Source organism: Thamnophis sirtalis, unplaced genomic scaffold, assembly GCF_051295495.1.
Source record: "Thamnophis sirtalis isolate CommonGarterSnake01/CBP01778 unplaced genomic scaffold, rThaSir2_p1.2 scaffold_5, whole genome shotgun sequence".
In the NCBI taxonomy this organism is placed as follows: domain Eukaryota; kingdom Metazoa; phylum Chordata; class Lepidosauria; order Squamata; family Natricidae; genus Thamnophis; species Thamnophis sirtalis.
The window spans coordinates 114,073,871-114,082,422 of record NW_028261385.1 but is presented as its reverse complement, the minus strand read 5'-3'; the positions used below and the strand labels follow the sequence as shown (position 1 = coordinate 114,082,422).

At 37.5% G+C, this 8,552-nt stretch overlaps 1 long non-coding RNA gene across 1 annotated transcript; it reads left to right on the top strand.

Annotated features, from left to right (window-relative positions):
* The first annotated feature begins 1,183 nt into the window (after positions 1–1,183).
* LOC148045570 (uncharacterized) lies at positions 1,184–8,003 on the top strand. The gene is made up of 4 exons (XR_015696603.1): positions 1,184–1,289; positions 3,531–3,652; positions 6,726–6,822; positions 7,742–8,003. It is a non-coding gene; the product is annotated as an uncharacterized LOC148045570 (long non-coding RNA).
* Positions 8,004–8,552: the final 549 nt, after the last annotated feature.

The window sequence follows — 8,552 nt, the reverse complement described above, 5'->3', positions numbered from 1 at the left end:
TCCCCAAAGAAGAAAAAATCCATATCCCCAGATATTTGTAAGAGGATTTGAGCGGATTTTCTTGTAAAAGGTTTCGGTGTTATTTAGGAAGGGTGGATGGATGGACGGATAGATGGACAGTATATCAAAGCAAGCGGCTCTGGTTCAAGAAGGGCTCTGGTTCATCTCAATGGGCGGAAAGTAAGAGGGAGGGACCCTTCCTCTCTCCCTTCCATCTACTTTATTGAACTCCGTGGGAGGAAAAGCTCTCCTAGCCCCGCTCTGAAGTGAAGGAGTATAAACTATGCCATAAGGAAGTATCTTTAATGTCATCGTCACCCAGACAATTAAGGCAATTTAAAAAAATAATCCACACAGAATTTTAAAAAATCCTATGCACAATAAATAAAATATTATTTTAAAATACATTAAAAAAATAAAAGAAAAAAACCCAGCTCACTTACCAGCAGGCTTGCACTCCAAGTAAATCCAGAATGATGTAGATGTTAATACAAAGAACTGAGCAAATTGAGATGGTAAAATTAGTCAGGGAAATATTGTTCAAAGAAACTTTGCCACCATTTTTCGGAGCAGCCCTCCAACCTCCGTGCCCCTCCCCTCCGGAAAATCCAGGAAGTAACACTTGCGACCTCTCTAGCAATTTCCTGGAGCTCTATGGTACTTGGTCATTTTTTCTTATAAAAGTGAGTAAAAGGGGCCGGGGGGGGTCCGTTTTGTTGCTTTTAACGTTTTAATATCTTCAATGAAAGTACTGAGACAGAGAGAGAGGTTAGACAGGGTGCCTTTTGTCTTGCCCCAATTAGGATTTCTTAAGCAAATCCACTGGGCTTTCAACATTAAGCCAGAAAATCGGAACTTTTTTAAAATGGCCCAGGACACGGGACAATTTGTTGTAAAGCGTGACCATCCCGCTGAAATCGGGACATCTGGTCACCTTAAATTACTGACTAATAGTTTAAAAGGAATAGATAGCTAGAACAAATTGGCTCATGACGGTGGTGAGTTTAAAAGACAGGTCTGTCTCCAGGCCCCTTGGAATCTTTTAAGTCTAAGCATTCCAATCATTGGATTTCAGCAGAAGCTCAGAGACCATTCATTAGTTCAACAGTTTGTTGTTGCTGCCTGAAAAGGCTTTCCATCCTTAACTGCATTTTTCTACCTTCTGGTCTTCTTCCAACAGGACTTCTGATTGTGTGCCATGTTGCTAAGATTCCACTCCCAGAAGAAAGTAGGAAGGAGATGGTGCGTTACTTGCGTTCAGTGCAACTCCCAGATGGAGGATGGGGCCTGTGAGTAAAGCTCAAAAGCCGTTGCTTCAGAAGGACTTTCCCCACTTTCTGTTATTTCATTATCAGTGGTGGTGGCAGCAGCACTAGCAACATTTCAGTTCTCCTCAGCCTAAATAGAGATGTCCCTGAATTTTTTTTTCAATTGTAAATATCTGACAGTCACTCCTTTTTCCAGCTGGCAAATGCCATCCTGGTTCAGAAGGGACTGATATGCCGCTCTTGGTGTGGGCAGTGTGAATTCATAAGCATATTACAGAGTGGCATATCATACATGTTTGAAACAAAGGAATAAAAAGGCAAAAGCTCTTATTGCTGATGGGCATCAATGCCGAGCTAATTACTTCAGGAGCAAATGGTTGGGATTCCTAAGGAGAAGATGATACCTGTTTCAGGAATTGGCCAAGAGTGTTTAGTGCCTTAAGAAATCAGTAAGAAATCTACAATTACTTTGCATTTTGAAAGGGTAGTAGAAATGTGTTATCTTGCAAAAATTTACTATTGCAGTGAAATATTTTATGAAACCTTGGAGAATCTTTCTCAGTCTTGGCATACTGCAAATATCATAAATATAAGTCAGTTGCCAAACATCTGAATTTTGATCATGTGACCACAGGGAAACTGCAATAGTCATAAGTGTGAAAAATGGTTATGTCACTTTTTTCAGTTCTTCTGTAACTTTGAACGATTACTAAACAAATGGTTGTTAGTTGAGAATTATCTGTATAGTTATTTCTAATATTTTTCTATCTCTAGGAAATATACAAGACATCAACTTGAACCAAAACAGCTTGTGCATAATCTGTGCTTTTTATCCCTTATTTCCTTCCCTGCCAATACTTTGTTTTATCCAATTTATCTGCTATTGCAATGGCCTCTAGCTTACTCTGTTTTGTATCTTATATATGTCTTTTGTCATGTTGACTAATTTTTATTAATTTGGGGGCTCCGACATAGTTCACACCTGTGTTTATTAATAACATTTGTCCTGTCATAATCTACAATAATTTAAATATAAATATAGATTTCCATTTACATAAAACACTATTTTCTTAATAACTGTTCAGTAATTCTAGCGTCACAATTGACAGGTTTTTTATGAAGCCAAGAGGGGATAGATTGGACAATCATTTGACTGGGATAGCATAAGGCTTCTGCCTTGAGCAGAGGGTTGGACTAGAAGACTTCTGAGGTTCCTTCCATCACTATAATTTTATTACCAAAATAGTATAAAATCAAGGCAGAGGGGATGACTTTGGTAGGAAAAAAAGTGGGAGAATGGGGGAAGGGCTTAGAACAGACAGTGGCTTTGTTTGGAATAGGTGGAAATTCTGTTGCTCAGTCCTATTTATGCTTCTTAAACCCCACAAAGTTTGAAAACTCAGCAAATGAAAATGATATGAATTTCAGGAAGACTTCTTAATGCTAGTTTAATGTGTAGTCTTGAAAACTATAAAAATAACTTCCAGACAAATTCACAGCAGATCAATTAAGGTGGAGTTACTTTAAAATGTTTCCTACCCACCTATGGGCTGGGAACTCCTGGCTGGTTCCTGCAGTTGTTTCCAATGCTTCTTCTAACAGATACATTAATTGTAGCTATAGATAGTGAAATGTCCAGACTTCTTTGTTTTCTTTTTAAAGCTATCCTTCCTATAGTTATATTTCTTGGAAAGAAATTTTAGATTTATTGCATTGTTAAAATGCGCTAATAGCTTCCTTTCACAAATGAGGTTGAGGAATGACTTTCTGTCTAAAAGACATTGTCTTCTGTCTTCCACATTGCCTAGAAGGTGGAATGTTTAATTAATAGAAGAGAGAAAGAAACTCAAAACAGCCCAGATAACACCATATTCCTAATGTTTATATGGCTTGGATGAATAGGAAACAAATCCATAGAGTTGTTATCACTAGTGCTCATTAAACTTTGCTTCTCTGATTTACCATTTGAATGCTTAGGGATTACAGTATTAATTTTTCCTATTTCTGGTGAATTGATTCTGCAAGCAAACTCTAATTCTACCTAATCTCAATCTGCAGCATTATATTTCTCTCTTATGCATTTAAAATAAAACTCTAAAATATAGCCATTGTTAGTCAAGTTGTAATAAAATTACTCCATGCTCTTTTATTTTGCCTTCGTTGGTTTAATCAGTTCTTAAAAATTCACAGAACTTGAAGTACAGTTGGGTTTTCTTGTGTGAACCCATCTACCTAACACTTTTCTTGTTTGTTGTCTATTAGACACATTGAGGACTTGTCTAAGGTATTTTCTACTGCTCTGAACTACACGGCCATGCGTATTCTTGGAGTCAGCGCTGATGATCCAGATTTAGTGAAGGCTCGAAATAACCTCCATAGCAAAGGTGAATGACCAGCTGGAGCCTGGAAATAAATGTGGCTTTTATTTTTCATTTTACCATCATTTGATGCCTTTGGAAAAAAGGACTCTCTGCTTACAGAATAATTATGGTTTATGTGTTTATGGATTAAGTTGATTTCATCTCTTAGTGACCATATTGGTACACTGTCTTTAGAAATATTTATCCCTATTCTGGCCCTTCAGGCCTTCCTGTCTTCAGTGTCTTTATTAGTGTCAATACCACTTCTTGTCATTTGTAACAGCTTTCTGAAACTCTTTATTAGGTTGCTTCTTGAGATCTTTCCTTATATTTACTTTAGTTTCTGTTTTCTTTTTGGCAATTTCCACTTCTTATTCTGACATGTAGTGTTCTTTCGTCTATTTTTGGCAGTCTTTTTTCACATTTATTCTTAACAATTTCTCTGATATTATTCCTCATTTCCTCTGATCCTCTGTCAAATTAGGTTCAGGGCTTCCAAGCAATTCCTGACAAGCTCCTTGAAAATGGTGGATATATGCTCAAGATTGTATCATGGAAACAAGTTGGCTTTGTTCTTATGTTTTAGGTTAGTTTGGAACTTGTACATGAACAGTTCATGATCTGTTCCATAGTGAGTGTCTGGCCACATTTTTGCTCTTGTAGCTGAGTCTTCCACATGCTTCTGCCAATAGCATAGTTATTTTCATTTTTGTATTCATCTTCTATGATGTCCAACACTTTAGATGTTTGAAGATTTTGATAGCAGTGAAGTAATTAGATTGCCAGAAACTGATACATTGTTCTGTTCTTGAAGGAGAAGGACTGGCAGAACTTGGAGGCAAGTCAAAAGAGGAATCAGCCTAGAGTGTTTAAATAATCACAAACAGACTAAATCCAGTTTGTCTTGAATTCCGTTGACTTTATCTAGTGCCAAAATAGTGCTAAAGTTTAGTTCAGTAAATTCCTGTGCATAAGCATGAATTGTAATATATCAGTTTAATTGGAACTTCATGTGTGCTCCTGTCTTTCATGCCTGACCATTCCAGTTCAGTTTCCTAAGCCGTATAGTCCAACTATATTTTCTTCATCATGATTTCCACCATTGACATTCCAATCTCCAAATAGCACATTTTGTTTGTATATTCTACTGATTTCACGTTAAACTGGATCATAAAACTTGTCCATAAAATTGGACAACTTGATCCAAACACTGGACCATAAAATTTCCTCTTTTTCTGCATCAGTGGTTGGAGAATATACTTGGATAACCTTCATATTAAAAGGTTGTACATGAAGTGTAATGGCTAATATTTGATCATTGCTACATTATGCCCAAATACTACTTTCACTAGATCCTTCCTGATTATGAAAAAAATGCAATTTCTTTGTTTTTGTGTCCTGAGTAGTAAACAGCACGGTCAACTGGCTGAAAATATCCAGTTGGCATTCATTTTAATTTGCTGATGCTAAAGACTTAGAGTTTTGCTGATGCCAAAACATGTAGCAAATGCATGTCCTATTTCATTATTTTGAGCTTTCCCATGTTCAGGAGGACTTGAGGGGGAATATTACATTTTTACTTTAGATTTTTCAATGCATTCTTGATTCTCCTTGATCATGTTTGTTATTTTGAAAATCTAGGAGCAGAAAAAAAGATCAGCTTGATGCCAACCTGCCTCCTTTTCTAAATATCTAGCTAAGAGGTTCCTCTGGTTTTCAGATGATATTCTCAGCTTGATTGAAGCTGCTCAGTAATTAACATGCCTCATGCTGTTCATTGATTAATAGTTTGCTATTTGCAGGAAATGGGAATGATTATGTGACCACTTGTGAATTAAATATTACTTACATTGTTCAATTTTCCTAGTGTAATGGCTCCTCTCCTAACTTGAGAAAGTAAAGACTCTTGAAACTGATTATTTCAAAAGGAACCTTTAATCAAGCAGGATGGAAACCATTAGAAGCAAAGCAGCACCTAAAAACCTTTAGGCCATGCAAATGGGATTAAGCTGATAATGACCCCTCCCCTTTGTCAGAATGCAGATTCTGACCAATATACAAGTGTGAAGATGCTTCCTTAACTCTTCTGCCCTGGGAGTCAATAAAGCACACGTTCCCATGGCTATCTGTAGTTAGACATCAAAGTTATATATCCTACATGGCTACCATAAACATCCCTCGAGGAATGTTGGGACCTTCAGTCTCCCGGTGACAGGAAACCAGTTGTAAAGTTGTAAAACTCAGTTGTTTCAGATGTAGCTAATGATTTAACTATGAGGCTCCCCTCCTCCCAATTGAATGGCAGTATCACTTTTAGGGATCTGACACCTAGGAAGTCTTTAAGTAGGAAGCACCATCTCTTCTTTCCTAAGAGTTCCCTGTTTTACTTAGCCTTGTGAGTAGATTTGTTCTTCTGGTCTACTCCAAGTCCAATGAATAGTAGGTATTTGTATTAGTTCTATGGGAGGTAAAAAGTTACTCACTAGCTCGCTCTTGCTTTCTCTCTGACTGAATAAATTGAAGCCACTCTTTTACTTTTTGTTTTCTACTGTATGTTGTACATTTTCCTGGCCAGAAACTTCAGGAGATATGAAAAGTCTATCTGTAAAGAATGACTCATAAAAACTGTTGTTATGAACAGGGCTAAGGGAAAAAAGAGCTGAGGTGGCGCAGTGGTTAAAATGCAGCACTGCAGTTCAGCAGTTTGGCTGTTCAAATCCCACCAGGCTCAAGGTTGACTCAGCCTTCCATCCTTCCGAGGTGGGTAAAATGAGACCCAGATTGTTGTTGGGGGCAATATGCTGACTCTGTAAACCGCTTAGAGAGGGGCTGAAAGCCCTATGAAGCGGTATATAAGCCTAACTATTGCTACTATTGCTATTAAAAAGAGGAAGGATGAGGCCAGACTATTTGGTAGCAGTGTCTTTTCGGGACTGAGAAGGCAAGACACACCACATAGGCGGAGGGAAAAAGGAGAACCGTAGCTCTTAAATAGATCATTTCTCCTCTTTCTTTTCCTCTGTAATAACTATGAACTGTTTATGTTTTATAAAGTTGTCAGCTGTTTTGATTATTATTCTGTTTTGGAATTCTTCAGGTGGTGCTGTAGGAGTCCCTTCCTGAGGTAAATTTTGGCTGGCTCTCTTGAATGTCTACAGTTGGGAAGGAATGAATACGTTGCTTCCTGAGATGTGGTGTGTAAATCATCATCAAGAAAATTATACCCAGCTTCTGTCTGTGTTCGTTATATGGATGGATGCACTTGACCCAAAAAATTCCCAACCCTGTTTACCATCCCCCCCTCCAAGATACAAAGGTTTCTTAGAATTTGCACATGCTGTTTGCAAGTCAGTTAATTTCCTATTTATTCAGATCAGTTTATTATCTTTCAACCCATGTTCCAGATTATCCCCCATCTCCTTCCAAAACAGACCACTTGTAAGTTTAAACTGCTGAAAATTTATTTATGAGGTAAGAGGTATAGGGAAAGCTTCACAATGAATTCTTAGTTGTATTTTCATGGTGAGACTGAAGAAGTCACATTATTAATGGAATCTGTTTCAGTATTTAGTATGAGGATTTTTTCCCTGGGCTCTTGAATGTCCTCCTTTACTTTCTCTTCTGTTTTCTTTTCTACAAGCTGAGGAGGAGTTTCCTATATTTACTTTTAAAAATTCACCTCAATGTTTAAGATTAGAATCTAATACCCCCTCCCCACAGAAAGAGTGTATGGTGCTTTAAGCACTACCAAATGGCTCTCTAAACTTGTCTACCAGTTAGAGTAGTAAAAGTAAAAAGGGTCACTATATCACAGTTTTCATCTAAGACTAAAAGAGTACAACCTGATTCCAGTATTTTTGATACTGTCCCCAAATGTAAAATTATTTACATACTGGACAACTTCATGGAGACTCTTTGAGGTCTGATAGTTGCTAGAGATGGGCATACCAATGGCTAATTTTTCAAAGCTTACTGTATGAAGTGTGTTTAAGCAGCTACTCCATGTTTTGTTGTCATGATCTTTTTGCATTTCCTTCAGTCAAGTTGTTACATTGTCTTTGCTGGCAACTGTCCACTGTTACGAGCTTTTCCCTTCTTTCCACTTCACAATAGGTTGTTTCCTTCATGGATGCCAGCTAACCCTTCCACACTTTGGTGTCACTGCCGCCAGGTTTACCTGCCAATGGCCTACTGCTATGCTGTCCGCCTCACTGCAGAAGAAGATGAACTTATCTTGAGCCTTCGACAGGTAGTTGCCAAAGCATAACTTTCCTATTAGTCCAATGACTTTCAATTTCAATGGAATCTCTGATCTTGTTTAAGATGCAGGGTTGGGCCAATTTTCAGTTTCCCAGTCCCCAAAGGATTCCAAAATTGAAATGTAGGAAAATGCCTTTTGATCCCCCCCACTCTTTTGCGCTCTATCTATCTATCTATCTATCTATCTATCTATCTATCTATCTATCTATCTAAGGTGTACATGCTTCAAAAATTATTTCGAAGCAGTATTATGAAATGCATCGGATTAAGGCATCATTTTAAAGCAGCTACATTTTTCAGGCTTCCACACATTCAGCTCATTAAAGCACCCCTGTATTTAGTGCTGCTTTAAGGAGATGCTGTGCCTGTGCTCTTTCATATTCCAAAATATCTTTCCAAATAGTTTTCAAAGAATGTGCAGCCTTACTATTTAAGCTTGTAATTCTCTGTTAATAAAATAGAATAAAACCTCTGAAAATTGACCCAAGGGACTGAATGAAAGTGGCGTACTGAACAACTGTACTGATATGTACACATGCCTCATTTTACTTTACAGAAACACACATAATGAAAACATAGTAAAATCATTCATACAATACTGCATTATACAAAATCAATACATTTATGTATGTATTATTTTCTCATGAAAAAAAGAGTCAATTTT